The 27,474-nt window shown below is 37.0% G+C and overlaps 3 non-coding genes across 3 annotated transcripts; all 3 read right to left on the bottom strand.

The window, feature by feature from the left end:
- Nucleotides 1-6,096: 6,096 nt before the first annotated feature.
- LOC116105824 lies at nt 6,097-6,203 on the bottom strand. Its single transcript, XR_004124165.1, has one exon. It is a non-coding gene; the product is annotated as a small nucleolar RNA R71 (small nucleolar RNA).
- Nucleotides 6,204-16,059: 9,856 nt separating this feature from the next.
- On the bottom strand, nt 16,060-16,166 carry LOC116105830. Its single transcript, XR_004124170.1, has one exon. It is a non-coding gene; the product is annotated as a small nucleolar RNA R71 (small nucleolar RNA).
- A 7,905-nt stretch (nt 16,167-24,071) lies between these two features.
- LOC116105828 lies at nt 24,072-24,178 on the bottom strand. The gene has a single exon (XR_004124168.1). It is a non-coding gene; the product is annotated as a small nucleolar RNA R71 (small nucleolar RNA).
- Between the last annotated feature and the right edge of the window lie 3,296 nt (nt 24,179-27,474).

Consider the following 27,474-nt stretch of genomic DNA (forward strand, 5'->3'; position numbering starts at 1 on the left):
ATTTTGAAAATGAACGTCTATCCATACATTCATTCAAAGTTTTTGGGATGTTTTTTGACAATATAAAAGTGGCCTTGGGAAAAGAATAGAAGTCTAGTATAAAATAAACACTCAATTGAAAAATGTTAATAACTTTTTGGATAAGATGATACGAAATGGTAGCAGACCGTTTTCTCAACATCAAAGAAAAGCATAATAAATAGTTTGTTAAGTATTCAAGTCAAAAATATCATGTGTGATATTATAATATATCGGTTGGATAGTGAATAATGGTTGGCAAGCAGGTTCCCAAAACATTTATGGTTGGCGTGAGATTTAATTTGGTTGATAATAGAATGGAAGTTTGTTTACTGTGTGATAGGAATGTTTTATTTAAGATTTGCTAATTTATATTTAATATATTTAGATTGATGTGTTGTCGAACGTGTGTAGACAATCCAACGAGTTTTAACTTCTATTTTCAAATTAAATAAAAAAAGCATTTAAATTTTAATGTGTAAGAAATTACATAAGAAACTTACTAAAAATTATATTCATACATACTATTGGTAAATCTACATGACATCTCGAATTGTGATATTTTTTGACGACATTAAATGTAAACGATCACATTCATCTAAATCTCCACATAGATTATTTAGTTTTGATACATTCGATTAGTACGAATCTTTTCAAATGCATATAAATTCGTTTTTTCACCAATTATAATTGTTGTTGGCTGTTTGATGAATGGTTTCAAAGAAATACGCAATTGAGTATTTTATTCGTCATTTACGTTGTGCAATTTAATCATGAGGTTCTCTATTTTCCATATATTATACTTATATATTTACGTTTTTGTACCTTGAATTGGAAATACTGTTTCAAATCATAATTATGTTATGGAACTATTATTACTTATATTATTGAATTTGAAATTCTATTAATTGATCATTAATCTCAAATTCCTTTCTATTCAGATTAAGTATTCGATAGTGAGATTTTGAAGGAAGATTTTTCCTTTTTATAATTTTATGTTAAGTTTCTATATGTTGAAACGGCAATATTATACGACATCGTTCAAGTGAAATGATAATATTAAAGTTTTATAGTGCGTTATCGTTTTGGTTTTGTAAAATTCATAAGTGATGAAAACGTTGTCATTTAAAATGTTGTTGATATTAAAGTAATATGCGGATTAATGTTAGTATTTTACTTAAGAATTTGGGATTAAGGGTTTCTCTATTAGTTTCAGCAGTAAGGGCATTTTCACAGTCTATTTGTGGCGTTTTCACATCCTTCTTTCCTCGTTGACTGGAGTTTAGTATAGTGACAATGTCATTTTTTTTTAATGTTTACCCAAATCCCTAACTCTTACCACCGGCGAGACGAGGGGCTACCAAGTGCTAGAATTAGAGGCTTTTGTAGAGTGGAGGCCAACGGTTTAAGGGGTGGTGTCGGATTGAACTTTGGAGATTGGAATCGCCGGAATTTGGTCGAAAAGTCAACCCAATACACGAGTCATGATCGGCAAAATAGAGGGTTACCATGTTAGAGTAGATGCCCCTAGAGCCAATCAATTATTGTAGAATTGACTCTTTGTAATAATGTTCATTGAAATTAAAAGGCATTTTTATACTATATCGCGTAAATCATCATTGTATGTATTGATATATGTCCTTAGAATGGTAGAACCGTGAGAGCGTATCAAGTGTTTCAAATCTTGATATGTGAGAACCCTATGAGCACATATGGTGGTCATTCTAGAAACGTCCGTAACCCTAGTATTATTCTGAAGTAAGGGCACAGATAGACAGTTAAGGCTATCATAGTGTTGAATGACCCTGTCAAAAGGTAGTAACTGTCTCACTTGTCAACATTGTTTGGTGACAACCTGGTGCACCACATGGGTGCTTGCTGTAGGCAAGTTCACTGGATTGACCAACAGAGGATTCCATTAGGATGGGTAACCCCTAGTGTCTATGGAACAAATCCTCTAACGAAATGGTGGTGCATGTACCTTAGACTTGAGATCACCAGAGCGCCTTTGGCACGATTAGTGTAGTTTGACATTAGCCTAACGCAGTTCTATCAGAGCTGTCAATACGATGGTGATTGGCTGCATCAGTGAGTGTATCCAGACTTGTTAGTAAACGGTCCCATATACGCAGCGGAAACAAAAACAAATATATATAGAGATCATTTACATGAGCCAAGATCAAGGTATAATTTTACAATTCATATTAAAATAATCTGCAGAATAATAAATCTAGTTTAAGAAAACAAACACACGTTGGAGGCTCCTCCAAATTGTCAACGAATGTTTTGCTACCAATCCAACTGGGATCGAACCCACGTAGTCCACACGAAGACAATCTCAAAAGAACCAAAGAGGGATTTGCTAGATCCTCTTGGCTTCAAGATTAAGAGAAAGGAAATCATGAATTGATTTTTTGCATAAAGTGTTTCTATCGTGGGAGTGAAAAGAGAGGGGTTGGTGTGTTTTACTTTAAAAGAGAAATCAATTAATTGAATAATCAACACTTTCTTTTATAGTAAAATAATCAAGTTCCCTATTCCCATATGGAATAGGCTTGGGCTCCAACCAAACACCCCATGTTGCCAAACACTCCACAATTTGATATTTTATTTTCCATCATTATCTCAATTAAAATCAATTAATTATATTTAAATATATTAACATTTACGATAATGATAATATATTTAAATATGTGCGAAAAATATTAAATGTAATCTTATTATTAATTTTCTAACAAATTAATAAAGGCTACGACCTCAGCAAATTTAATTGCACTGTGAAATTACCAAATACCTTTTCGTCTTAAAAGATAAAAAATGCCCTTCTTTCTTCCGTGTCTCTATAAATATCTTAAGTGTGTGACCCATAGGCTCCTCATCATATTGGCAGTGTAAGTATCACGATTAAACACATTAATCGTCTCACTAATACCGACCAAGATTGGCCCTAGCAAGGATCATGGCCACCCGATAGATGGATTCAGCAAAGTAGCTACCTGTCAACGATATGGTACCATGCAATTCGATCCTTTCATATATGTTTCTCGAGGACGAAGGCATAGAAATAGTGTCAACTTCGGTTACTCTTGATATTATGTATTCAGTTCTAGACCAATGACCCGTATATAAACTGGATAGAGCAACAAACTCAATCCCACTGTGGCCACAGTTTTAGTGTCATTGCCATATACTGAATTGCGCCGTGAGATAACTTCTCCCGTACCCAGGAGTGATGAATCCTCTGTCAATCCACCATAGTCTTGATACACTCCTTGATGCAGCCAATCACCACCGTATGATAGGTCTTGAAAAGAACTGCGTAGGCTAGTGTCAAACTACACCAATCGGTGCATAAGGCGCTCTGGTGATCCAAGTCTAAGGATCACATGCACCACCGTTATAGAGGATTGTTTCATAGACACTGGGGTTACCATCCATATGGAATCCTCTAGTGGGTCAGTCCAGTGAAGTGAACTGCTGCGGTGTATCCACCTACAGCAAGCACCATGTGTTGCACCAGGTTGTCACCAAACAACCTTGACAAGTGAGATCAGTCACTGTCTTTCGACAGGACGTTCAACACTATGATAGCCTTACCTATTATCTGTGCCCTTACTTCAGAATAATATTAGGGCTACAGACGTTTCTAGATGGCCACCATATGTGCATAGGGTTCTCACTATCAAGATTTGAAACACTTGATACCCTCACATAGTTTTACCATTCTAAGGACATATATCAATACATATTGCAATAATAATGATTTACGCGATATAGAATAAAATGCCTTTATTATTGATTAATGAACATTATTACAAAGATTCAATTCTACAATAATCGATTAGCATAGGGCACCTACTCTAACAAGACTATGGTGGATAGACAGAGGAATCATCTCTCACAGGTCATTGGTCCAGTAACTGAATACACAATATTGAGAGTAACTGTAAGAGCTTGAAAGTATATATTTTTTAGTGATTTAATTGGATTATTGTTGGAAAAAATGTGTTTAAATTATGGAATTTGAATTAATGTATTTCAATACCTTTACAGGATCACGGGTTGCATTTGAGTATTTTCAGGTTCAAACCAATATGTGAAGGAAAAGGAATGTGTCGATAGAATTCATGACGAGTAGGAAAACAAACAGTGCAAGAATCGGAGTTGAAACGACAAAGTTGTGACGCGTCAAAATACAACGTAAAATCTGAAATTCTTCAAGTGAGCATGCTTCGCTGTTTGGATCATAACTTGAGCTGTAGAAATCTGAATTCGACGATTCTTATGGCGTTAGAAAGATTATTCAGAGAGCTAAAATTTTGTGTGTGACTTTACAAATTCTGAAGATCACAGACTCATTGGACAGAAAGAACGATCGCCACAGCAACGGTTCTTATCGCGCCCAGCGATGGGTCACGGGCCTGTTTAAGTTATACATTCGCCTAGTCCGAATCTGAATGGGTGAAGGCATTAATTATTTCCTAAGTAACCTCCAAACCCTAGTACTATAAATAAGGGTCTTTAAGTAGTTTTAAGGGGGGATTGGAAGGAGGAGAAAGGAAAGCTACTACTTTGGAGATCAGAATTCTTGCGATTCTCGGTCACAAATTAGAGAAGTTGTTCTATTTTCTTTCTTGAACTCCATGTTATTAAATACAATGGTTGTTTTTATTACTGTATTTATGAACAAATCTCTTTTCTAGGGCTAAGAGGTAGCCCACTTTATGAATATGTATTGACTTAAATTGTTGTTAATTCTTATTGAGCTTTTAATTCTAAGTTTTATTTTGTGCATAATGCTTTCAATTCTTAAGGGCCTGAAAGTTGAATGATTTATGGGTTGGGTTGAGATCGAGAGATGAAACTTGATTAGTAAGGTAATAAACCATAGATTGAGCGAACGCGTAGGATAGGTTACGCGATCTGTGAGGCACTGGTAAATTCATAGAACTTAATGATCTTTAGCTTCTAAATTCAACTTAGAGATATTTTGGGTTTGCTTAAGGGTTAATGCGTAATGTTCGAGAAAAGTTAGTGGAATATTAGGGAGTTTGGCCTTTAGAATAAGCTTAATTAGGTTAGCATAATTGTCAATGCATAGGATTAAATTGGTGTGAAATCTGTGCCCTAGGTTTAGTCATATTGATTTCCAAAGTATTTATAAAATTCTTTTTTTTTTTTTAGTTTTTAGTTTATATTCTTTTTCATTAAATTCATTCTTAAAATTCTGGTTCATCAAATAGCAATAAGATATACTAGTTTGGTACTTGGTAAGTAGTTCTTTTGGGATTCGACACTCATTTACTCGAGCTTTATTACTTGCACGATTTCGTGCACTTGTGAAAGGCCTGTCAAGTTTTTGATGCCATTGCCAAGGAACTATTTTGTTTTACCAATATCAATACGAACTATTTAGTTGCTAATTTGATTTGTTTTATTTCTATTTACTAATTAATTTTTATTTTTGTTTGTTTTGTTTTGTTTTTCAGCTAGAATCTGGAGAGTTTACGTTCCAGAGGTCGTGGTCATCTTAATCCACTAGATTTTGAGATCGAGAGAACCGTAAAACAGTTGAGGAAAGAAAAAAGGCAAGCTATTTCTGAAAGATCAATGGCGAACATAAGAGTTGTCAATCCTAATATGCAAAATCAAGAGAATGAGAATGAGGATAATTTAGGAGGAAATGCAATGGGTGGTGCGGCAATGGTTCAGAGAGCATTGAAGGACTACTCTAGTCCTACTACTGATGGGTGTTATTCAAGCATCAAGAGACCACCAGTTCAAGCAAACAATTTCGTGATTAAGCCAGCAATTATCGGAATGATTCAGCAGTCAATCCAATTCGCTGGGTTACCTAATGATGATCCCAACCTGCATATTGTAAATTTTCTGGAGTTGTGCGACACATTCAAGTATAATGGGGTATCCGAGGATGCAATCAGACTAAGGCTTTTCCCATTCTCTCTATGGGATAAAGCTAAGGCCTAGTGGATTTCATTGCCATCTGGGAGCATCACGACGTGGAATGAGTTGGTTCAAGCGTTCCTCACTAAGCACTTTCCACCTGGCAAGTCAGCTAAACTGAGGAGTGAGATTACTAACTTCTACCAACAAGACTCAGAGTCATTGTATGAAGCATGGGAAAGGTTTAAGGATCTCTTACGGAGGTGCCCACACCATGGTATACCAATCTGGTCACAAGTGCAAACGTTCTACCAAGGATTGCTACCAACCATTCAAGCTATGATTGATGCTGCAAGTGGGGGAGCCTTGAACAATAAAACGCCAGAGGTAGCATACAATCTGATCAAGGTGATGGTGAACAACAACTATATGAGGACTCCGGAAAGAAATTAAACAAGGAGATCAGCGGGAGTGCACGAAGTCGACAGTTACACTGCATTGGCTGCTCAACTTACGAACATCCAGAAGCAATTAGGTAATGTGTTGAAAATAAATGCAATTGAATCTTCTTCTCTAACATGTGACCTTTGTGTAGGAAATCATGCGTCGAACGATTGCCAAGAGGGAAACCAGTTTGCTCAGCATGAACAAGCTAACTACGTCAACAATTTCCAAAGAGGGCAAGGGATCCAATACTTATAATCCAACATAGAGGAAACACCCAAATTTTTCATGGAGCAACAACAATGAGCAAAAACAAGCTCCTGCCTTTCAACATCAAGAACAAAAATCAAATTTGGAAAATGGATTGACCAAGTTCATTGAGGAGACAAGAAAGAGGTTTGAGAAGACCAATGTCTTGGTTCAAAATCAATCTGCATCTATTAGGAACCTTGAGACTCAGATTGGGCAGATTCACAACATATTAGCGGGAAGAGGTCAAGGGGTTTTACTAAGTGATATAGAGAAAAATCCTAAGGAACAGGCACATGCAATCACCTTGAGGAGTGGAAGAAGTTTGGAAAATTCAGAGGGTGAAAAACAAAGGATAGAACAAAACCTGAAGGTTGAGTAGAAAGACGATCGTCGCGGCGATGAAGATGGTGGTTGCAGAAAACGTGAGAATACAGGGAATTCCGTTAGAAGAAAGGACAATCGCCATGGTGAGGAAACTTGTCGCTGCGGCAACCGTGATGATGTTCTGAAATCGTCAGGATTATTAGACGATCACCGCGGTGATGAACCTGGTGGCCACGGCGAGCGCACATCTGAGCAGAAACCCCCGTCGAGCTAGGCAACTCTGCCATACCCACAACGGTTGAAGAATCAGAAGCTCGACAAACAATTTGGTAAGTTCATTGACATGTTTAGAAGTTTACGTATTAATATTCCTTTTGTTGATATGCTAGAACAGATGCCGAAGTATGCAAAATTTTTGAAAGAGATCCTTACGCACAAGAGGAAATTCGAGGAACATGAGAAGTCATGCTAACGGAGGAATGTAGCGCGCTGATTCAGAAGAAACTACCACCTAAACTACGAGATCCTGAGAGTTTTACTATCCCTTGCATTATTAGTAATTGTTATTTTGATAAAGTGTTATGTGATTTAGGGGTTAGTATTAACTTAATGCCTTTTTCCATCTATAGGAAGCTTGGATTGGGAGAAGTGAAGCCGACCACCGTGTCTTTCCAATTAGCTGATCGATCGATCACATATCCTATGGGGGTAGTCGAAGACATCCTGATTAAGGTAGACAAACTGATTTTCCCAGTAGATTTCATAATGCTAGACATGGAGGAAGATAGTGAAATACCTTTAATTTTAGGACGATCTTTTCTGGCCACGGGTAGAACATTGATAGATGTCCACCAAGGGAAGTTGATCTTAGGGGTAGAAGATGAGCAAGTAGAATTTGTTGTTTTCAAGTCTATGAAGCGTCCATCTGAATTAGATTCATGTTTTAAGATTGATGTTCTCGACACCATAGTGGAGCAGAATTTTGAAGAGAACTACCCAATTCTTCCTTTAGAGAATTGTTTGATGAATTCTAGAGACCAGGAGGAAGAAGTTTGTGAAGAGATAAGGGAGTATCTAAGATACTTAAGTGTTTTACCACCCTTAGGTCATCCTGAGGCTAAATTGATCAGAGAAATCGGAGCCATGGAGTCTCAGTCAACTTTACCAATCACAAAGGCGCCTACACTTGAGCTCAAGCAACTACCATCTCATCTAAGGTATGCATTTTTAGAAGAGGGTAAATTTTTTCTAGTCATTATTAATGCTTCTTTGAGTGTTGTAGAGGAAGAAAAGTTCCTGTACATTTTGAGAAAATACAAGAACTCCATTAGATGGACAATTGCGGATATCAAAGGTATCAGTCCTTCAATCTGCACGCACAAGATCTTAATGGAGGAAAGTTACAAGCCTACTGTCCAACCATAGAGAATATTGAATCCGTCAATGCAAGAAGTGGTTAAGGAGGAGGTGTTGAAGCTTTTAGATGCAGGAATAATATATCCCATTTCGAATAGTGCATGGGTGAGTCTAGTCCAAGTGGTGCCAAAGAAAGGAGGAATGACAGTGGTCCGTAATGATAACAATGAGCTGATTCCAACGCGAACGGTCACGGGATGGAGAGTATGTATCGACTAAACCGCAAACTAAATTTCGCAACTCGTAAGGATCATTTTCCATTGCCATTCATCGATCAAATGTTGGAGAGGTTAGCGGGCCATGAGTTCTACTGTTTCCTTGATGGATATTCAGGCTACAACCAAATTGCCATTGTGCCAAAAGATCAAGAGAAGGCTACTTTCACGTGCCCATACGAAACATTTGCCTATCGAAGAATGCCTTTTGGCTTGCGCAATGCTCCTGCAACGTTTCAACGTTGCATGATCTCAATTTTTTGCAATATGGTTGAGAAGTCCATTGAAGTTTTCACGGACGATTTTTCTGTTTTTGGAAATTCTTTTGATAAGTGTTTAACTAACTTGTCTAATGTTTTGTAGAGATGTGTTGACACTAACTTGGTTCTCAATTGGGAAAAATGCCATTTCATGGTACGAGATGGGATTGTGTTAGGTCATCGGATATCAGCAAACTACATTGAGGTGGATCAAGCGAAGATTGGAGTCATTGAGAAACTACCACCTCCAAATTCAGTGAAGGTTGTCAGAAGCTTCCTTGGGCATGCGGGCTTTTATAGGAGATTCATACAGGATTTTTCTAAAATCTCTAAACCTCTTTGTGATTTATTAGCTAAGGATGTTCTTTTTAATTTCAGTCAAGAGTGTTTAGATGCATTTAAGTGTTTAAAAGAAAAATTAATTTCTGCTCCTATTATTGTTGCGCCCGATTGGGAACTACCTTTTGAACTCATGTGTGATGCAAGAGATTATGCTTTAGGGGCTGTTTTAGGACAGCGAAAAGGTAAGGTCTTGCATGTGATTTATTATGCCAGTAAGACTTTAACGGAACCTCAGCTCAATTATGCCACTACTGAGAAAGAATTTTTAGCAGTAGTATTTTCTATTGATAAGTTTCGTTCTTATTTGCTAGGTATTGTTAGATAGATGCCCTAGAGCCAATCAATTATTGTAGAATTGACTCTTTGTAATAATGTTCATTAATCAATAATAAAAGGCATTTTATTCTATATCGCGTAAATCATTATTATTGCAATATGTATTGATATATGTCCTTAGAATGGTAGAACCGAGGTATCAGTGTTTTCAAATCTTAATAGTGAGAACCATGACACATATGGTGGCCATTCTAGAAACTCCGTAGCCCTAGTATTATTCTGATATGGCACAGATATACAGTAAGGCTATCATAGTTTTGAATGACCCTATCGAAAGGCTAACTGATCTCGCTTGTCAACATTGTTTGGTGACAACCTGGTGCAACACTGGGTGCTTGCTGTAGGCAAATTCACTGGAGGACCCCCAGAGGATTCCATATGGATGGTAACCCTAGTGTCTATGGAACAAATCCTCTAACAATGGTGGTGCATGTGATCCTTAGACTTGAGATCACCAGAGCGCCTTGTGCATCCGTTAGTGTAGTTTGACTAACCTAACGCAGTTCTATTCAGAGCGATCAATACATGGTATTGGCTGCATCAACGAGTGTATCAACACTTGTTAGTAAACGGTCCCATATACGCAGCAGAAACAAAAACAAATATATATAGAGATCTTACCATGAGCCAGATCAAGGGTATAATTTTACAATCATATAAATAAATCTCGGAAATAAAATCTAGTTTAAAGAAAACAAACGCATGTTGGAGGCTCCTCCAAATTTGTCAACGAATGTTTTGCTACCAATCAATTGTAGATCGAACCACATATTCCACACAAGACATCTCAAAAGAACCAAAGAGGGATTTGCTAGATCCTCTTGGCTTCAAGATTAAAGAAAGGAAATCATTGAATTGATTTTTTAGCCTAAAGTGTTTCTGTCGTGGAGTGAAAAAGAGGGGGTCTCTGTGTGTGTTTTACTTTAAAAGAGAAATCAATTAATTGAATAATCACACATTTTCTTTTATAGTAAAATAATCAAGTTCCCTATTCCCATATGGAATAGGATTGGCTCCAACCCAAGCACCCCATGTTGCCAAACACTCCCAATTTGATATTTTATTTTCCATCATTATCTTTAAAATCAATTAATATAATTAACATTTAACATATGAATAATATATTAAATATGTGCGAACACATATTAAACGTATTTTACTTATTTAATTTTTCTAACAAATTAAATAAAGGCTACAGACCTCAGCAATTTAATTACGTGAACTTACCAAAATACCTTTCGCCTTAAAAGATAAAATGCCCTTCTTTCTCTGGGCTCTTAAATTATCTTCTATGTGTGTGACCCATAGGCTCCTCATCATATCGGCAGTGTATAGTCACGATTAACACCAATTAATCGTCTCACTATACACAGACAAAATTGGCCCCTAGCAAGGCATCATGGCCACCCGATAGATTTGGATTCAACAAAGTAGCTACCTGTCAACGATATGGTTCCCGTGCAGTTGATCATTTGATCATTGTAATATCCCACTTGAGGTAAGTATTTAAGATTTGCTTATTAGTTAAAAGTTTATTGTTTCACTTTAATTGAGTTTGTATGTTGAGTTGGTTGAATTGTTTGCCTTGAATTGGTTGAGTTTTGGTGAAGTTGAAATCCAATCTTCGCCGGGGCGAAGAAGGAGCTTCGCCGCGGCGAGGAGGAGGAGTTGCACCACGGGTAGGTTCTGCCCTATTTTCGCCGAGGCGCCGAAAAATGCTCTCGCCGCGCGACGAGCCTAAGACAAAGTTTCTTGAGTTTTCTAAGAATTCTTCTTTTGGGACACAATGACCATTCTACCCCTAATTAGTGGAAAAGTGGGGAGTAAAATGAAAGGAAATTTAGTGAGATTGTGTTTGGATGGGGGTGTCTTGGTAAAGAATCAAAGATATAGATGGAATTTTCAGAAGAAGCAAGGGCAAAATGGGAATGATGCTTATAATAGAACTAAAAAGTTTAAGTGTAGAGAACCCTTTATTTCTTCATTCCACCGCTCTTCCTTGCCCATTTTTTTCTTTCATTTCTCCATCCAATCTTCCAAGATTCTAAGGATTTAAGAGGGTTTTGAGTAAGCGATTTCATCATAACACATCCAAGGTAAAATTCATGCTTTAGATGTGAGTTTTCTTATAAATAGTGAAGTCTATTAGTTTGTTCTGGTCCTTGTGGTTGTTTTGGGTTGTAGAGAGGAGCAATACCCAAAGGAAGGAAAGGTGCTAAGAAGTCATCTTTGCACAGGGTAAGTAATCCACCAACTTGAGTTTTAACAAGCTTTTTGTGTGGTAGATTATGCATCTCAGTATTTATATGATTTATGAGAAATGGAGTTGAATGAGTAGCTATTTTTTGTAGTTGTTTGGATTGATTCCATATAGAGAAGTGTTGTTGATATGTATAAGGAAATGAAGTTTGAGATGATTTTTGGGAGATGTTGTGTGAAGCTTTTTGGGAGTGCTTTTCCTTGACAGGGTTTATGAGTAATTGAGGGAGTTTTGCCCCATTTTGGCTGGCTGAGAATGAGGATATTAGTATTTAGTAGAGTGTTTATATGCACATGATGTTTGATTGAAATGCCTAAGTGAAATCTGCCTTGTCACTGCCGTAACTTTCTAAGTAATTTTTGGGTATCTTACCGTCTGAACTGGGCTGAGATCAAACAGAGAGTTGTAGCCTTTTTCTAAGCTTTGACGAGACGAGAACCGTAGTAATCAGAGGTGTATAAACGAAAGTTATGGTTTTTTTGTGTGACCTGTGCTAACGGTTTTGAGGAAATCTTGTAGTTGGCATTTCATTAGTGCATTATGACATGAGCGTGTTCTACACAATTGTTTATGCACTTAAGCAGTAAGATGTAGCTTGAGATATAGTAGAGATTTGAGTATAAGTTCCTTAAGAGTTAAGAGAAAGATAGAGTAGGTTGTGCGATGGAAACCCGTAGTAATGGGTGAGTATTCCCCATCGTCCGCCGCATTGAGAGAGTGCGCATGATATCAGATAGAGAAGTGGTGTACCCGTGAGAGTGCATGCGGATGAGGGCTATATCCAGTACCTGAGAGAGAGAGATATATACTCACATTGCCAAGGGTTCCGAATCCATGCATAACCGAGTCCGATCGGTGAGATGATTAGAGGTCACGTGAGTGGGACGAGTCCCGCCGTGCCCCCGGTAATGGGGTCGTGATTTATGAAAGAGTTATGGAAAAAAGTTCTAAGGGAAAGAGAAAGGAAAAAATAGAGAGTACCCAAGAGAAATTGAGTGAGGAGTTTATAGAAAATTAGAGAGAAGAGTTTACGGGATAGCCTGAGTAGAGAGTACTTACTGAGCATTATTTTAGTGCTCCCCCCGTTGTTTTCCTATGTTTTCGGACCTAGTGAGGACACTGTCGGATGGATGTCGGCTTTCGAGAAGGAGTGGTTGCACTGTCCCTTATGTTTTTTGATGACTTTTGTATACGTTATACATTTTGTGTAAAAATGTGTATGTTTGTAAAGTATTTATATATGTTTTAATAAAAGAAAATTGGGGCCCAATTTCTTTATGTTGTTTTATATGTATTTCATTATAAGTTTTTGAGAGTAGGTGCTATTACAATCATATGTTTCTCGACGAGACGAAGGCATAAAATAGTGTCAACCTTCGGTTACTCTGATATTATATTCAGTTTCTAGACCAATGACCCGTATTATAAACTGGATAGAGCAACAACTCAATCCCACTGTGGCCACAGTTTTAGTGTCATTGCCATATACTGAATTGGCCGTGAGATAACTTCTCCCGTACCCAGGAGTGATGAATCCTCTGTCATCCACCATAGTCTTGATACACTCCTTGATGCAGCCAATCACCACCGTATTGATAGGTCTGAAAAAAACTGCGTTAGGCTAGTGTCAAAATACACCAATCACCATCCATTTGGTAGAGGATTGTTTCATAGACACTGGGGTTACCATCCATATGGAATCCTCTGTGGGTCAGTCCAGTGAACTTGCTGCGGTGTATCCTACAGCAAGCACCATGTGTTGCACCAGGTTGTCACCAAACAACCTTGACAAGTGAGATCAGTCACTGTCTTTCGACAGGACGTTCAACACTATGATAGCCTTACCGTATTATCTGTGCCCTTCTTCAGAATAATATTAGGGCTACAGACGTTTCTAGAATGGCCACCATATGTGCTCATAGGGTTTCACTATCAAGATTTGAAACACTTGATACCCCTCATAGTTTTACCATTCTAAGGACATATCAATACATATTGCAATAATAATGATTTCGGATATAGAATAAAATGCCTTTTTATTGATTAATGAACATTATTACAAAGATTCAATTCTACAATAATCGATGTGCTATAGGGCACCTACTCTAACAAGACTATGGTGGATAGACAGAGGAATCATCTCTCACGTCATTGGTCCAGTAACTGAATACACATAATATGAGAGTAATGATAAGAGCTTGAAAGTATATATTTTTTAGTGATTTAATTGGATTATTTGTGGAAAAATGTGTTTAAATTTGGAATTTGAATTAATTATTTCATAAAATACCTTTTACAGGATCACGGGTGCATTTTGAGTATTTTCAGGTTCAAACCAATATGTGAAGGAAAAAATGATGTCGATAGAATTCATGACGAGTAGGAACAAACAGTGCAAGAATCGGAGTTGTGAAACGACAAAGTTGTGACGCGTCAAAGATACAACGTAAAATCTGGAAATTCTTCAAGATGAGCATGCTTCGCTGTTTGGATCATAACTTGAGCTGTAGAAATCGATGATTCGACGATTCTTGGCGTTGAAGATTATTCAGAGAGCTAAAAATTTTGTGTTGATGACTTTACCAAATTCTGAAGATCACAGACTCATTGGACAGAAAGAACGATCGCCACAACGGTTCTTATCGCCGCAGCGATGGGTCACGGGCCTGTTTAAGTTATTACATTCGCCTAGTCCGAATCTGAATGGGTGAAGGCATTTAATTTTTCCTAAGTAACCTCCAAACCCAGTACTATAAATAAGGGTCTTTAAGTAGTTTTAAGGGGATTGGAAGGAGGAGAAAGGACAGCTACTACTTTGGAGATCAGAATTCTTGCGATTCTCGTTCACAAATTAGAGAAGTTGTTCTATTTTCTTTCTTGAACTCATGTTATTAACAATGGTTTTTTTATTACTGTATTATGAACTAAATCTCTTTTCTAGGGCTAAGATGTAGCCCATTTATGAATATGTATTGACTTAAATTGTTGTTAATTCTTATTGAGCTTTTAATTCTAAGTTTTATTATTGTGCATAATGCTTTCAATTCTTAAGGGCCTGAAAGTTGAATGATTTTATGGGTTGGGTTGAGATCGAGAGATGAAACTGATTAGTCTAAGGTAATAAACATAGATTGAGCGAACGCTAGAGATAGGTTACCGCGATCTGTGAGGCACTGGTAAATTCATAGAACTTAATGATCTCTTAGCTTCTAAATCAACTTAGAGATATTTTGGGTTTTGCTTAAGGGTTAATTCGCTAATTGTTCGAGAAAAAGTTAGTGGAATATTAGGGAGTTTGGCTTTAGAATAAGCTTAATTAGGTTAGCAATAATTGTCAATGCATAGGATTAAATTGGTGTGAAATCTGTGCCCTAGGTTTAGTCATATTGATTTTTACCAAAGTATTTATAAAATTCTTTTTTTTTTTTAGTTTTTAGTTTATTCTTTTTCATTAAATTCATTCTTAAAATTCTGGTTCATCAAATAAGCAATAAGATACTAGTTTGGTACTTGGTAAGTAGTTCTCTTGGGATTCGACACTCATTTACTCGAGCTTTATTACTTGCATGATTCCGTACACTTGGAAAGCTGTCAAGTTTTTGGTGCCATTGTCGGGGAACTATTTTGTTTTACAATATCAATACAGAACTATTTAGTTGCTAATTTGATTTGTTTTATTTCTATTACTAATTAATTTTTTTTTTTGTTTTGTTTTGTTTTTCAGCTAGAATCTGGAGAGTTTACGTTCCAGAGGTCGTGGTCATCTTAATCCACTAGATTTGAGATCGAGAGAAACCGAAACAGTTGAGGAAGAAAAGAGGCAAGCTATTTCTGAAGATCAATGGCGAACACAGGAGTTGTCAATCCTAATATGCAAAATCAAGAGAATGAGAATGAGGATAATTTAGGAGAAAATGCAATGGGTGGTGGGCGGCATGAGTTCAAGAGCATTGAAGGACTACTCTGTCCTACTATGTGGGTGTTATTCAAGCATCAGGAGAGCCACCATTCAAGCAACATTTCGGATAAGCCAGCAATTATCGGAATGATTCAGCAGTCAATCCAATTGCTGGTTACCAATGATGATCCCAACCTGCATATAATTTTGGAGTTGTGAGACACATTCAAGTATAATGGGGTATCCGAGGATGCAATCAGACTAAGGCTTTTCCCATTCTCTCTACAGGATAAACTAAGGCCTGGTTGATTTCATTGCCATCTGGGAGCATCACGACGTGGAATGAGTTGGTTCAAAGTTCCTCATAAGTACTTTCCACCTGCAAGTCCAGCAACTAGGAGTGAGATTACTAACTTCTACCAACAAGACTCAGAGTCATTGTATGAAGCATGGGAAAGGTTTAAGGATCTCTTACGGAGGTGCCCACACCATGGTATACCAATCTGGTCACAAGTACAAACGTTCTACCAAGGATTGCTACCAACCATTCAAGCTATGATTGATGCTGCAAGTGGGGAAGCCTTGAACAATAAAACGCCAGAGGTAGCATACAATCTGATCGAGGTGATGGGAACAACATATATGAGGACTCCGGAAAGAAATTAACAAGGAGATCAGCAGGAGTGCACGAAGTCGACAGTTACACTGCATTGGCTGCTCAACTTACGAACATCCAGAAGCAATTAGGTAATGTGTTAAAATAAATGCAATTGAATCTTCTTCTCTAACATGTGACCTTTGTGCAAGAAATCATGCATCGAACGATTGCCAAGAGGAAAACAGTTTGCTAGCATGAACAAGCCAACTACGTCAACAATTTCCAAAGAGGCAAAGGAATCCACTCCAATACTTATAATCCAGCATAGAGGAAACACCCAAATTTTTCATGGAGCAACAACAATGAGCAAAAACAAGCTCCTGCCTTTCAACATCAAGAACAAAAATCAAATTTGGAAAATGCATTGACCAAGTTCATTGAGGAGACAAGCAAGAGGTTTGAGAAGACCGATCTGGTTCAAATCAATCTGCATCTATTAGGAACTTGAGACTCAGACTGGACAGTATCACAACATATTAGCGGGAAGGGTCAAGGGGTTTTACAAGTGATACAGAGAAAAATCCAAGGAACAGGCACATGCAATCACCTGAGGAGTGGAAGAAGTTTGGAAAATTTAGAGGTGAAAACAGAGAGATAGAACAAAACTGAAGGTTGAGAGAAAGTACATCGTCGCGGCGATGAAGATGGTGGTGCAGACGTGAGAATACAGAATCCGTTAGAAGAAAGGACAAGCGCCCTGGGCGGAACTTGTCCTGCGGCGACCGTGATGATTTCGAAATGTCAGGATTATTAACCTCACCAAACATCATCAAAATATTGAACACATCAATCAAAAAGTAAGTACATTAACCCATAATTAAACCAAAATTCTTATATCCTGACCTTCAATAGTAATCTCACATTAAAAATATCACATAACAGTACAATGCACCGATCAACGATAAATAAACACAGTGATTTAATAATAATGATATCTTATTGGCACAGTTTTAAAGGAAACGGTAATAAATATCTTGTTTAATATTCAAGTCAGAGATGTCATGATGATGTCATAATATATTAGTTACGTAGTTAATTGTAGTTTGACAATATGGTTATAAAATATTTATATGGTTCGACATTGGTCTTGTTTAATTGTTTATGTTTTATATAGTATCTTAGTTTTTTAATTAAAATTTTGTTGATTCACATCACAATATATTTTGATTTGTTTTATTTAAATAGGAATACGAAAGAAACAGATAGAATACGAATATAAATGTTATAATAAATAAGCATGACCATTTAAAAAGAATAAAATATTATTGGCACAAGTTTAATAAAAAGGATAATAAGAATAGATTGGAGAATATGGTAAAGATGTATATGACATTAATTCAAAACGGTTAATCATACAAATAATAATAATATGAAAAAACTTGGTTATTGATATCACTTTAATATTATGTAAATTATTTATTTAAAATTAAAAATTATACTGATCTTTTGTGCAAAACATTTTGTCATTGTATAAAATTCATATGCTTGCTTCATATCCAAAATCCTCAAATTCATTTTGAAAATGAACGTCTATCCATACAGTTCATTCAAAGTTTTTGGGATTGTTTTTTGACAATATAAAAGTGGCCTTGGGAAAATGAATAGACGTCTAGTAATAAATAAACACGTCAATTGAAAAAATGTTAATAACTTTTTGGATAAGATGATACGAAATGGTAGCAGACCGTTTTCTCAACATCAAAGAAAAGCATAATAAATATTTTGTTAAGTATTCAAGTCGAAAATATCATGATGATATTATAATATATCGGTTGGATAGTGAATAATGGTTTGACAAGCAGGTTCCCAAAACATGTTATGGTTTGGCGTGAGATTTAATTTGGTTGATAATAGAATGGAAGTTTGTTTAGCTATGTGATAGGAATGGTTATTTATAGATTTTGCTAATTTATATTATAATATATTTAGATTGATGTTTGTCGAACGTGTGTAGACAATCCAACGAGTTTTAACTTCTATTTTCAAATTAAATAAAAAAGCATTTAAATTTTTATATGTGTAAGAAATTACATAAGAAACTTACTAAAAATTATATTTCATACATACTATCTGGTAATCTACATGACATCTTCGACTTGTGATATTTTTTGACGACATTAAATGTAAACGATTCACATTCATCTAAATCTCCACATAGATATATTAAGTATTTGATACATTCGATTAGTACGAATCTTTTCAAATGCATATAAATTTCGTTTTTTCACCAATTATAATTGTTGTTGGCTGTTTGATGAATGGTTTCAAAGAAATACGCAATTGAGTATTTTATTCGTCATTTACGTTGTTGCAATTTAATCATGAGGATTTCTCTATTTTCAGTATATTATACTTATATATTTACGTTTTTGTACCTTGAATTGGAAATACTGTTTCCAAATCATATTATTTTATGTATGGAACTATTATTACTTATATTATTGAATTTGAAATTCTATTAATTTTGTAATCATTAATCTCAAATTCCTTTCTATTGTCAGATTAAGTATTCGATAGTGAGATTTTGAAGGATGATTTTTCCTTCTTTTATACTTTTATGTTAAGTTTCTATATGTTGAAACGGCAATATTATACTGACATCGTTCAAGTGAAATGATAATATTAAAGTTTTATAGTGCGTTATCGTTTTGGTTTTGTAAAATTCATAAGTGATGAAAAACGTTGTCATTTAAAATGTTGTTGATATTTAAAGTAAATATGCGGATTTAATGTTTAGTATTTTACTTAAAGTAAATTTGGGGATTAAGGGTTTTCTCTATTAGTTTCAGCATTAAGGGCATTTTTCACAGTCTATTTGTCGCGTTTTCCACATCCTTCTTTCCTCGTTGACTGAAGTTTAGTTATAGTGACAATGTCATTTTTTTTTTAATGTTTACCCAAATCCCTAATCTTACCACCGGCGAACGAGGGGCTACCAAGTGCTAGAATTAGAGGGCTTTTGTAGAGTGGAGGCCAACGGTTTAAGGGGTGGTGTCGGATTGAACTTTGGAGATTGGAATCAGCCGGAATTTGGTCGAAAAAGTCAACCCAATACACGAGTCATGATCGGCAAATAGAGGGTTACCATGTTAGAGTAGATGCCCTAGAGCCAATCAATTATTGTAGAATTGACTCTTTGTAATAATGTTCATTGATCAATAAAAGGCATTTTATACTATATCACGTAAATCATCATTGTATGTATTGATATATGTCCTTAGAATGGTAGAACCGTGATGAGCGTATCAAGTGTTTCAAATCTTGATAGTGAGAACCCTATGAGCACATATGGTGGTCATTCTAGAAACGTCCGTAACCCTAGTATTATTCTGAAGTAAGGGCACAGATAGTACAGTAAGGCTATCATAGTGTTGAATGACCCTGTCAAAAGGTAGTAACTGATCTCACTTGTCAACATTGTTTGGTGACAACCTGGTGCAACACATGGGTGCTTGCTGTAGGCAAGTTCACTGGATTGACCCAACAGAGGATTCCATATGGATGGTAACCCCAGTGTCTATGGAACAAATCCTCTAACGAATGGTGGTGCATGTGATCCTTAGACTTGAGATCACCAGAGCGCCTTGTGCACCGATTAGTGTAGTTTGACATTAGCCTAACGCAGTTCTATTCAGAGCTGTCAATACGATGGTGATTGGCTGCATCAGTGAGTGTATCAAGACTTGTTAGTAAACGGTCCCATATACGCAGCGGAAACAAAAACAAATATAATATAGAGATCATTTACATGAGCCAAGATCAAAGGTATAATTTTACAATTCATATTAAAATAAAATCTGCAGAATAATAAATCTTAGTTTAAAGAAAACAAACACACGTTGGAGGCTCCTCCAAATTTGTCAACGAATGTTTTGCTACCAATCCAACTGTAGGATCGAACCCACGTAGTCCACACGAAGACAATCTCAAAAGAACCAAAGAGGGATTTGCTAGATCCTCTTTGGCTTCAAGATTAAGAAGAAAGGAAATCAATTGAATTGATTTTTTAGCCTAAAGTGTTTCTATCGTGGGAGTGAAAAAGAGAGGGGTTGTGTGTGTGTTTTACTTTAAAAGAGAAATCAATTAATTGAATAATCACACACTTTTCTTTTTATAGTAAAATAATCAAGTTGCCCTATTCCCATATGGAATAGGCTTGGGCTCCAACCCAAACACCCCATGTTGCCAAACACTCCCAATTTGATATTTTATTTTCCATCATTATCTCAATTAAAATCAATTAATATATATTTAATATATATTAACATTTAACAATAATGATAATATATTTAAATATGTGCGAACACATATTTAAACGTAATTTCACTTATTTAATTTTTCTAACAAATTAAATAAAGGCTACGACCTCAGCAAATTTAATTGCACTGTGAAATTACCAAAATACCCTTTCGCCTTAAAAGACGAAAACGCCCTTCTTTCTTCTTGCATCTTAAATTGTCTTCTATGTGTGTGACCCTTAGGCTCCTCATCATATCGGCAGTGTATAGTATTGCGATTAACACCAATTAATCGTCTCACTAATACACAGACCAAGATTGGCCCCTAGCAAGGCATCATGGCCACCCGATAGATTCGGATTCAGCAAAGTAGCTACCTGTCAACGATATGGTTACCGTGCAATTCGATCCTTTCATCATACGTTATCTCGACGAGACGAAGGCATAGAAATAGTGTCAACCTTCGGTTACTCTCGATATTATTTATTCAGTTTCTGGACCAATGACCCGTATTATAAACTGGATAGAGCAACAACTCAATCCCACTGTGGCCACAGTTTTAGTGTCATTGCCATATACTGAATTGCGCCGTGAGATAACTTTCTCCCGTACCCGGGAGTGATAAATCCTCTGTCAATCCACCATAGTCTTGATACACTCCTTGATGCAGCCAATCACCACCGTATTGACAGCTCTGAAAAGAACTGCGTTAGGCTAGTGTCAAACTACACCAATCGGTGCACAAGGCGCTCCGGTGATCTCAAGTCTAAGGATCACATGCACCACCATTCGTTAGAGGATTTGTTCCATAGACACTGGGGTTACCATCCATATGGAATCCTCTGGTGGGTCAGTCCAGTGAACTTGCTGTGGTGTAATCGCCTACAACAAACACCCATGTGTTGCACCAGGTTGTCACCAAACAACCTTGACAAGTGAGATCAGTCACTGCCTTTCGACAGGGTCGTTCAACACTATGATAGCCTTACCGTATTATCTGTGCCCTTACTTCAGAATAATATTAGGGCTACAGACGTTTCTAGAATGGCCACCATATGTGCTCATAGGGTTCTCACTATCAAGATTTGAAACACTTGATACCCTCATCATAGTTTTACCATTCTAAGGACATATATCAATACATATTGCAATAATAATGATTTACGCGATATAGAATAAAATGCCTTTTATTATTGATTAATGAACATTATTACAAAGATTCAATTCTACAATAATCGATTAGCTATAGGGCACCTACTCTAACAAGACTATGGTGGATAGACAGAGGAATCATCTCTCACAGGTCATTGGTCCAGTAACTGAATACACAATATTGAGAGTAACTGATAAGAGCTTGAAAGTATATATTTTTTTAGTGATTTAATTGGATTATTTGTGGAAAAATGTGTTTAAATTATGGAATTTGAATTAATTATTTCATAAATACCTTTTACAGGATCACGGGTGCATTTTGAGTATTTTCAGGTTCAAACCAATATGTGAAGGAAAAAGAATGATGTCGATAGAATTCATGACGAGTAGGAACAAACAGTGCAAGAATCGGAGTTGAAACGACAAAGTTGTGACGCGTCAAAGATACAACGTAAAATCTGGAAATTCTTCAAGATGAGCATGCTTCGCTGTTTGGATCATAACTTGAGCTGTAGAAATCTGAATTCGACGATTCTTATGGCGTTAGAAAGATTATTCAGAGAGCTAAAAATTTTGTGTTGATGACTTTACCAAATTCTGAAGATCACAGACTCATTGGACAGAAAGAACGATCGCCACAGCAACGGTTCTTATCGCCGCAGCGATGGGTCACGGGCCTGTTTAAGTTATTACATTCGCCTAGTCCGAATCTGAATGGGTGAAGGCATTTAATTATTTCCTAAGTAACCTCCAAACCCTAGTACTATAAATAAGGGTCTTTAAGTAGTTTTAAGGGGGGATTGGAAGGAGGAGAAAGGACAGCTACTACTTTGGAGATCAGAATTCTTGCGATTCTCGTTCACAAATTAGAGAAGTTGTTCTATTTTTCTTTCTTGAACTCATGTTATTAAATACAATGGTTGTTTTTATTACTGTATTTATGAACTAAATCTCTTTTCTAGGGCTAAGATGTAGCCCACTTTATGAATATGTATTGACTTAAATTGTTGTTAATTCTTATTGAGCTTTTAATTCTAAGTTTTATTATTGTGCATAATGCTTTCAATTCTTAAGGGCCTGAAAGTTGAATGATTTTATGGGTTGGGTTGAGATCGAGAGATGAAACTTGATTAGTCTAAGGTAATAATACCATAGATTGAGCGAACGCTAGAGATAGGTTACCGCGATCTGTGAGGCACTGGTAAATTCCATAGAACTTAATGATCTCTTAGCTTCTAAATTCAACTTAGAGATATTTTGGGTTATTGCTTAAGGGTTAATTCGCTAATTGTTCGAGAAAAAGTTAGTGGAATATTAGGGAGTTTGGCCTTTAGAATAAGCTTAATTAGGTTAGCAATAATTGTCAATGCATAGGATTAAATTGGTGTGAAATCTGTGCCCTAGGTTTAGTCATATTGATTTCTTTACCAAAGTATTTATAAAATTCTGCTTTTATTTAGTTTTTAGTTTATATTCTTTTTCATTAAATTCATTCTTAAAATTCTGGTTCATCAAATAGCAATAAGATATACTAGTTTGGTACTTGGTAAGTAGTTCTCTTGGGATTCGACACTCATTTACTCGAGCTTTATTACTTGCATGATTCCGTACACTTGCGAAAAGCTTGTCAAGTTTTTGGTGCCATTGTCGGGGAACTATTTTGTTTTAACAATATCAATACAGACTATTTAGTTGCTAATTTGATTTGTTTTATTTCTATTTACTAATTAATTTTTATTTTTATTTGTTTTGTTTTGTTTTTCAGCTAGAATCTGGAGAGTTTACGTTCCAGAGGTCGTGGTCATCTTAATCCACTAGATTTTGAGATCGAGAGAACCGCGAAACAGTTGAGGAAAGAAAAGAGGCAAGCTATTTCTGAAAGATCAATGGCGAACACAGGAGTTGTCAATCCTAATATGCAAAATCAAGAGAATGAGAATGAGGATAATTTAGGAGAAAATGCAATGGGTGGTGCGGCAGTGATTCAAAGAGCATTGAAGGACTACTCTAGTCCTACTATTGCTGGGTGTTATTCAAGCATCAGGAGACCACCTGTTCAAGCGAACAATTTCAAGATTAAGCCAGCAATTATCGGAATGATTCAGCAGTCAATCCAATTTGCTGGGTTACCGAATGATGATCCCAACCTGCATATCGCAAATTTTTTGGAGTTGTGAGACACATTCAAGTATAATGGGGTATCCGAGGATGCAATCAGACTAAGGCTTTTCCCATTCTCTCTACAGGATAAAGCTAAGGCCTGGTTGATTTCATTGCCATCTGGGAGCATCACGACGTGGAATGAGTTGGTTCAAACGTTCCTCATTAAGTACTTTCCACCTGCCAAGTCGGCCAAACTAAGGAGTGAGATTACTAACTTCTACCAACAAGACTCAGAGTCATTGTATGAAGCATGGGAAAGGTTTAAGGATCTCTTACGGAGGTGCCCACACCATGGTATACCAATCTGGTCACAAGTACAAACGTTCTACCAAGGATTGCTACCAACCATTCAAGCTATGATTGATGCTGCAAGTGGGGAAGCCTTGAACAATAAAACGCCAGAGGTAGCATACAATCTGATCGAGGTGATGGCGAACAACAACTATATGAGGACTCCGGAAAGAAATTCAACAAGGAGATCAGCAGGAGTGCACGAAGTCGACAGTTACACTGCATTGGCTGCTCAACTTACGAACATCCAGAAGCAATTAGGTAATGTGTTAAAAATAAATGCAATTGAATCTTCTTCTCTAACATGTGACCTTTGTGCAAGAAATCATGCATCGAACGATTGCCAAGAGGAAAACTAGTTTGCTTAGCATGAACAAGCCAACTACGTCAACAATTTCCAAAGAGGGCAAAGGAATCCGTACTCCAATACTTATAATCCAGCATAGAGGAAACACCCAAATTTTTCATGGAGCAACAACAATGAGCAAAAACAAGCTCCTGCCTTTCAACATCAAGAACAAAAATCAAATTTGGAAAATGCATTGACCAAGTTCATTGAGGAGACAAGCAAGAGGTTTGAGAAGACCGACGTCCTGGTTCAAAATCAATCTGCATCTATTAGGAACTTTGAGACTCAGACTGGACAGATTCACAACATATTAGCGGGAAGAGGTCAAGGGGTTTTACCGAGTGATACAGAGAAAAATCCCAAGGAACAGGCACATGCAATCACCCTGAGGAGTGGAAGAAGTTTGGAAAATTTGGAGGGTGAAAATCAGAGGATAGAACAAAACTTGAAGGATGAGCAGAAAGTCAATCGTCGCGGCGATGAAGATGGTGGTCGCGACGAGCGTGAGAATGCAGGGAATTCCGTTAGAAGGAAGGACGATCTCTACAGCGAGAAAACTTGTCACTGCGGCGATCGTGATGATATTCCGAAATTGTCAGGATTATTAGACGATCGCCGCGGTGATGAACCTGGTGGCCGCGGCGAGCGTACATCTGAGCAGAAACCCCCGTCGAGCCAGGCAACTCTGCCATACCCACAATAGTTGAAGAATCAGAAGCTCGACAAACAATTCGGTAAGTTCATTGACATGTTTAGAAGTTTATATATTAATATTCCTTTTGTTGATATGCTAGAACAGATGCCGAAGTATGTGAAATTTTTGAAGGAGATCCTCACGCACAAGAGGAAATTCGAGGAACACGAGAAAGTCATGCTGACGGAGGAATGCAGTGTGCTGATTCAGAAGAAACTACCACCTAAACTACAAGATCCAGGGAGTTTTACTATCCCTTGCATTATTGGTAGTTGTTATTTTGATAAAGTGTTATGTGATTTAGGGGTTAGTATTAACTTAATGCCTTTCTCCATCTACAGGAAGCTTGGATTAGGAGAAGTGAAGCCGACCACCGTGTCTCTCCAATCAGCTGATCGATCGATCACATATCCTAGGGGGGGGTAGTCGAAGACATCCTGATTAAGGTAGACAAACTGATTTTCCCATTAGATTTCATAGTGCTAGACATGGAGGAAGATAGGGAAATACCTTTAATTTTAGGACGACCTTTTTTGGCCACGAGTAGAACATTGATAGATGTCCACCAAGGGAAGTTGATCTTAAGGGTAGAAGATGAGCAAGTAGAATTTGACGTTTTCAAGTCTATGAAGCGTCCATCTGAATTAGATTCATGTTTAAGATTGATGTTCTCCACACCATAGTGGAGCAGAATTTTGAAGAGAACTACCAGTTCTTCCTTTAGAGAATTGTTTGATGAATTCTAGAGACCAGGAGGAAGAAGTTTATAGTGAAGAGATAAGGGAGTGTCTAAGATACTTAAGTGCTTTACCACCCTTAGGTCATCTCGAGGCTAAATTGATCAGAGAAATCGGAGCCGTGGAGTCTCAGTCAACTTTACCAATCAGAAAGGTGCCTACACTTGAGCTCAAGCAACTACCATCTCATCTAAGGTATGCATTTTTAGAAGAGGGTAAATTTTTTCTAGTCATTATTGATGCTTCTTTGAGTGTTGTAGAGGAAGAAAAGTTGCTGCGCATTTTGAGAAAATACAAGAACGCCATTGGATGGACAATTGCGGATATCAAAGCTATCAGTCCTTCAATCTGCACGCAAAAGATCTTAATGGAGGAAAACTACAAGCCTACTGTCCAACCACAGAGAAGATTGAATCTGTCAATGCAAGAAGTGGTTAAGAAGGAGGTGTTGAAGCGTTTAGATGTAGGAATAATATATCCTATTTTGAATAGTGCATGGGTGAGTCCAGTCCAAGTGGTGCCAAAGAAAGGAGGAATGACAGTGGTCTGTAATGATAACAAAAGTTGATTGCAATGCGAACGGTCACAGGATAGAGAGTATGTATCAACTACCGCAAACTGAATTCCGCGACTCGTAAGGATCATTTTCCAATGCCATTCATCGATCAAATGTTGGAGAGGTTAGCGGGCCATGAGTTCTACTGTTTCCTTGATGGATATTTAGGCTACAACCAAATTGCCATAGCGCCGAAAGATCAAGAGAATACTACTTTCATGTGCCCATACAGAACATTCGCCTATCGAAGAATGCCTTTTGGCTTGTGCAATGCTCCTGCAACGTTTCAACGTTGCATGATCTCAATTTTTTCCAATATGGTTGAGAAGTCCATTGAAGTTTTCATAGACGATTTTTCTATTTTTGGAAATTCTTTTGATGAGTGTTTAACTAACTTGTCTAATGTTTTGCAGAGATGTGTTGACACTAACTTGGTGCTCAATTAGGAAAAATGTCATTTCATGGTACAAGATGGGATCGTGTTAGGTCATCGAATATCAGCGAACGGCATTGAGGTGGATCGAGCAAAGATTGAAGTCATTGAGAAACTACCACCTCCAAATTCAGTGAAGGCTGTCAGAAGCTTCCTTGGGCATGCGGGCTTTTATAGGAGATTCATTGTAAAACCCCCCTCCAGTCAGGTATCCTCTGAATATCCCTCAATGAGAATCCCGAGGATACATGTCTGGAGAACGAGTTGTATTTAGAAAAATCTGTATAAGGATGATAATAATAATATCCAAAACATGCATATAAAATGTCACGCAGGATCCAAACTTATAANCACGGCCACTCTCTAATCCTCTCAAGGTGGTGTTAAAGTGTGGAGGTCTCATCTTTTTGGGGCTAATCTTCATCAATCCAAAGCAAAGGAGAAGGTATAATCTCATTTCCATGCTTTGTCTAAAAACTGGTTTTAGAATCCATGCTTTCATTCTCCATCTCCACCACTCTTAATGCATGCTAA

The sequence above is a fragment of the Pistacia vera genome, unplaced genomic scaffold (genome assembly GCF_008641045.1).
Source record: "Pistacia vera cultivar Batoury unplaced genomic scaffold, PisVer_v2 Contig505, whole genome shotgun sequence".
Lineage (NCBI taxonomy): Eukaryota > Viridiplantae > Streptophyta > Magnoliopsida > Sapindales > Anacardiaceae > Pistacia > Pistacia vera.